Source organism: Myotis daubentonii, chromosome 1 (genome assembly GCF_963259705.1).
Source record: "Myotis daubentonii chromosome 1, mMyoDau2.1, whole genome shotgun sequence".
NCBI classification, from domain to species: domain Eukaryota; kingdom Metazoa; phylum Chordata; class Mammalia; order Chiroptera; family Vespertilionidae; genus Myotis; species Myotis daubentonii.
The window spans coordinates 90,299,632-90,305,399 of NC_081840.1; the positions used below are offsets into that span (position 1 = coordinate 90,299,632).

At 44.2% G+C, this 5,768-nt stretch overlaps 1 pseudogene; it reads right to left on the minus strand.

Moving 5' to 3' along the window:
* Positions 1-241: 241 nt before the first annotated feature.
* On the minus strand, positions 242-909 carry LOC132225899 (large ribosomal subunit protein uL6-like; annotated as a pseudogene).
* Between the last annotated feature and the right edge of the window lie 4,859 nt (positions 910-5,768).

Genomic DNA, 5,768 nt, shown 5'->3' on the forward strand with positions numbered 1-5,768 from the left:
CAAGCCACACATGGATGTCAGGCTCCCATTCTGTGCCTCCATCCCTCCTACCAGTCTCAATGTGCTTCCTCCTCCTCCTTCTCCTCCTCCTCATTATCATCATCATCATCACCCTTCTTCTTCTTCTTCTTCTTCTTCTTCTTCTTCTTCTTCTTCTTCTTCTTCTTCTTCTTCTTCTCCTTCTTCCTCATCCAAATCCATACAAGGCTTTTATTGTATCTTTATAATACTGCAAACAAGTGTGACAAATCATTCAGCATCTTGGTGTTTCTATAGCTGGACAACTTAGGCCTTATTCATCAGCCCGCTGAGCTGTTCCTTTTTCAGAAACATAGATACCATCCCAAAATTTTCTGATATCCTTATTTTTAATTGTTGTGGCTTGCTGAATCAAAGAAGCTGAAGTTGATACAAATTCAATGTTGTTTCTTTCAAGAATCAACTCATCTTTCTTGGCTTGAGATACTGAACAAGCAATACGTGACCTCATTCAAACTCTGCGTATGTATTTTTCACTTAAGAAATTCCTAATTTCAATAAGAGAACCATTCCCCTGAATAACGACAGTGATGGTGAAGTGAGTGTACAGAGAACTCATCTTGCAGTGGAAGCCCAGTGTAATACCCTTGATCATGTTCTGTACATGACTGCAGATAGTGCGAACTGTGGCCAGTTCCTTTCTATTTGCCCACCATTTGTCAACCTGGAGCATCTTCTTTTTCTTTCCAAGGAGACTGAGTTATACATTGATGTGGTTGAAATCCCTCTGCAGGGTGCCTCTGGGGCCCTTTACAATAACTGTGTGTCCCTTCAGAGTGATGTCCACATTTTCTGGGTTGTCCACAGTCTGATTGCTAAGAATGGTCTTCATCCTTGCAGTAGATGCGGCAAAGAGAAAGTGTCTCTCTTCTTTACTTCTCTAGTTGTGGGACTGCTATTCAGCCAGATTCCAGGCAGTTCTGAGTGATGGTTGTTCTGTATTTCTCTTGTAATTTTGATGTGGTTGTGGGAGGCAGTGAGTACCACATTTACCTACACTGCCATCTTGGTTCTCTCAAACGTTCGTCTTTGCTGAGGTCTCCATGGGTGTTTTCCTGGTGGAGGGTGCACACCAATTATGGGAAGTCAGCCTGGTCAAGTCAGAAGTTCCACCCCCAGCCCTCAGTGAGCATGTTTGCTGTAGGCTGCAGTGTGGGCCCACCCTTCACTATTAGTGCCTCTGGCTAGACTTCCTGACCTCTGTGACCTCCTGAACATCCTCAGGAAGGTCCTTGTTGACCAGATGGCCGGGGGCTCTCCTATCCTGGGATGGGCGTCTGGTACGTATTGGTTCATGGCTGCCTAGAGGGCCAAACCCTGAGCAAGAGCTGCCAGGAGCTATGGGACAAGTACTGGGAATTCTATAAGGCTGACTGGTTCCATAGCTGAAGAACTTTCTCTTAGTAACCCCTCAACCCCATTCCAACCCACTTACATCAATGGCCTGACACTGGGCTGGGACTGTACCTTTCCTACCAGAAGTACCAGATTCTGGGCCCCCTAAAGCCTCCAGGCTGAGTGGCCCTGTGCACCATGCAGACCGAGCTGTCCTGTTCCTGAATCGGATGCCAGACAGGGCAGGACTGACTTCGAGGTGATCAACTGCAAGGGCAGGAAGGATGTGCCCCCGAGGCAGGCCTGGCAGGGTCCTGGGCCTAATCCTAGCCCCTTCCTCATTCTGCATCTGTCTGGGTGGCCATTTATTTTTATTTTATTTTTTTTAAAATATATTTTATTGATTTTTTACAGAGAGGAAGGGAGAGAGATAGAGAGCTAGAAACATCGATGAGAGAGAAACATCGATCAGCTGCCTCCTGCACATCTCCCACTGGGGATGTGCCCGCAACCCAGGTACATGCCCTTGACCGGAATCGAACCCAGGACCCCTCAGTCCACAGGCCGACGCTCTATCCACTGAGCCAAACCGGTCTCGGCTGGGTGGCCATTTATAAGCCCACTACTGAGCCTCAGTTTTCTCATTGTAACACAACCATGAAGATGGACAGTCTTCCCCAGCCCTTCTCACTGGAAGCCAGAGACCAGTGATGGAGATGTTCTGTCCTCAGCACTGGGCCCCAGCCAGCCAGCCAGTTCCAAGCCCCAGCCCCTCAACACTACTGTGGGCTGGGCTCTGGCCCATCTTCTCAGAGCAGGACCTCTCCTTGAATCAGTCCCCAGGATCCCAAACCTTAGGCTGTTGCCAGTCTCATTCTCTAGTCATGGACTGTGGAAATTCTATTAAATTTTATGTAATTTAAAAAAAAAAAGTATCTTCTTTTAGTCTGATCATTTGGAGGGGAAGTACAATATCCTCTTTTATCATTGTATTGTGCACACTGGGACCTGCGGTGCCTAGAACATGCATTTATCTTTTCTAGTAAATTTATATTTAACATATAAGAAACTTATGCTTTTCATTACTTCTATTACTGTTGAATAATCAATAATTATTAGACTACTAGAGGCCCAGTAGTCTGTGCACTCACGGGGGGTGGGGGGTCCCTCAGCCCGGCCTGTGTCCTCTCACAGTCTGGGAGCCCTTGGGGGATGTCCACCTGCTGGCTTAGGCCTGCTCCCTGGGGGATTGAGCCTAAGCTGGCAGTCAAATATCCCTCTGGAAGCCCGGGAGCCCTCGGGGGATGTCCACTTGCCAGCGGGGAGCAGGCCTAAGCTGCAGTTAGACATCCTTAGTGCTGCTGAGGAGGCAGGAGAGGCTCCCACCACCATCGCTGTACTGGTAGCCATCAGCCTGGCTTGTGGCTAAGCAGACCTCCCCCTGTGGGAGCGCACTGACCACCAGGGGGCAGCTCCTGCATTGAGTGTCTGCCCTCTGGTGGTCAGTGTATGTCATAGTGACCAGTCATTCCAAATCTTTCTGCTGTTAGGGTCAATTCACATATTACCCTTTTATTATATAGGGTAGAGGCCTGGTGAATGGGTTGGGGCTGGCTGGTTTGCCCTGAAGGGTGTCCTGGATCAGGGTGGGGGTCCCGCTGGGGTGCCTGGCCAGCCTGGGTGAGGGGCTGAGGGCTGTTTTCAGGCTGGCCACACCTCCTTCAGGGAGGGGAGTCCTGTTGGGGTACCTGGCCGGCCTGGGTAAGGGGCTAATGGCTGTTTGCAGGCTGGCCACAGCCCCCAGCCACCCAAGCTCCCAGTGGAGGCTGGCTGGAATAAAGTATCTGGGATTTCTTTATCTTCTATAATTGAAACTTTGTTGCCTTGAGCAGAGGCCTCAGCTGGCCAGGGCAGGCAGGAAGCTTGGCTTCATCCATCGCCAGGGCAACCAAGCTTCCTGCTTGGTCCAGCTCTGTGGCTGCTGGCCGCCATCTTGGTTGGGTTAATTTGCATATAGTCGCTCTGATTGGCTTATGGGTGTGGCTTGCAAGTGTAGCGGAGGTACAGTCAATTTGCATGTTTCTCTTTTATTATATAAGACATTCTCAAGTATTTTATATTATAAAATTAAATATTAAAATATTACATATTTAACAAACTAACATTTATCATTAATATTTATTTAATATTGTTAATAGTAATATACAATCAATTGTTCAATTTATAAATCAATATTTATTATATAAATTAATATTTGTTTTAATTGATATTTGTTATTAATAAAGCAATATCAAATAGCAATATTAAATACTTTATTAAAAATAAAAGTAGGAGGCTAATACTTTTCCCTTTTTTCATAGAAATGATATAGTAATAATTTTTACCACATGCTTTAAATTTTGTACTGTAATTGTAAGTAACAGGAAATAATATAGTGTTTACTCTAACCATTTGAATTAAAAACAATACCAGGTGTTCATTAATATATTTCGCATACTCAATATAAAAAAATTCTACAAAGAAAACTGTACTTATTTAAAGAAATGTTAGAAGTGAAAAGTACATCTTACATATATTTCCTGCCAATACCACAATTACATCGTTTCTATCTTAAAGAAGCAAATATCATCTGTGTTAAATCTAGATGTACCATTTTTTACAGATCCTTGCATCTTTAAAGGTGGCTGTCCCAAATAAACTTAATGGGTAATCTTTAACTCATTCTAGAAAAACCTGTTCAGTTCTTTTCCAATGAAATTGCAATCTAAAACTAAGTATCCCCTTAGAAATAGAATAGAAGAGTGAAGATAAAAAAAGGAAATGGTCCAAAATGTGACTCATTCCTTTGCTATGAGGTTTTAAAGAAACATGCAAAGGAGAGCAGAATATAGATTTTCATGTCGTGGTGTAAAAAAAATTACCTTAGTTATAAAATGTATAACACTTTGCATGAAATACTGCAATTTTTTAAGAGAGTAATCTGAAAAATTATTTGAATCACACCAAGTTTCTTAAAAAAAAAATAGCTCCTAATCTTTTCCCAAACTTTTCCTAGAACTATAATAGTAGAATGAGGAAAATATATTGAAAAGTGTTTTCCCTGCATTGTAATAAAATCCCCAATTATCAGTTTATTATTCTAGAAAGACATGTTACTGTAATTCAATTTTTAGTCCTTTTTTCTTTCATATACCATGTTCCAAAATCAATTACAATACTCTGAAATATAAATTGTGGTGAATAAGTATTTGGAATTGATTTTTCTTGTAAAATGTTTTATATAAGTTAGAAGTACCCTTAAGTGGTTGGGGCAGTTTTTCATCTATTTGACTTTTAGAAGAAATTAAAATACTTTGTTATGACATTTTTGTCGTGATGTTTCCCTTTGTAAAGTGGGAATAGAGTTTTTTGCTACCATAACCAAAAGTGTCAGGATGAATATTTTAAACATATTATTCTCAGAGAAAAAATGCAACAGAATTAGCAGACCTATTGTGCATCTCGTCCCAGAGCAAGACTGGAAATACAACTAAATTGGAGAACATTCACCTGGAATTACCAACTGAGGTCCATCTGAGGAGGTGACTTATATCAAGGAAGGACAGAAAACACTTGGAGACCAGTAAGAAGGGTGAGGTCTTGAGAGGAGCTGACCCAGCTCCCAGGGTGGCAGGCTGGCAGGCGGAGAGAGAGAGCGCGCTGGGCTATGGGAGGGTCTGTTCCCTCAGAAGATAGAGGCCCGGAACCCAGGCTGGGCTCCACAGCCCCGAATACCAGAGCTGACACCCACGAGACCCACGTAACATCCAGCCATGAAAGGCGGCAGGGCTGCTGGCTGCAGTGGAGCCTGGAAACTATAGACCAGAGTCATTCAGAGAGAAAGCCACAGTTTTGTTTTTGTTTTGTTTTTCCCTTCAGAACCCAGGAGTTTTCATTTGCAGCTACTCACCCAAGGCTTTGGTGTAGGAAGGGAGACAAGGACTTGAGGTGCCTAGGGAGAGGCCGGGGTTAGAGGCATTGCAGGGAGACTTGGAAAAACAGCGGCCAGGAGCATTTGGTCAGAGGCCCCCAAGCTGAAACACTATTTTTCCTGAGAGGAGCTATTAGCTGCTCCCAGAAGAAACAGGGAAGGAAAATAAAAAAAACCCGCCCGAGGACCTAGTCAGCGGTCGGCAAAATACCACGTGCGGGTACTCATGTACAGTGCGATTGAAACTTCGTGGCCCATGCCCAGAAGTCGGTATTTTGTGGAAGAGCCACACTCAAGGGGCCAAAGAGCCGAATGTGGCTCGTGAGCCACAGTTTGCCGACCAATGGCCTAGGTGATACAGGAGCCCTGCATGCCGCCCCCTGCATTTTGAGCTTTTCACAGGAAACAAGAGCAGAAGCCAAGC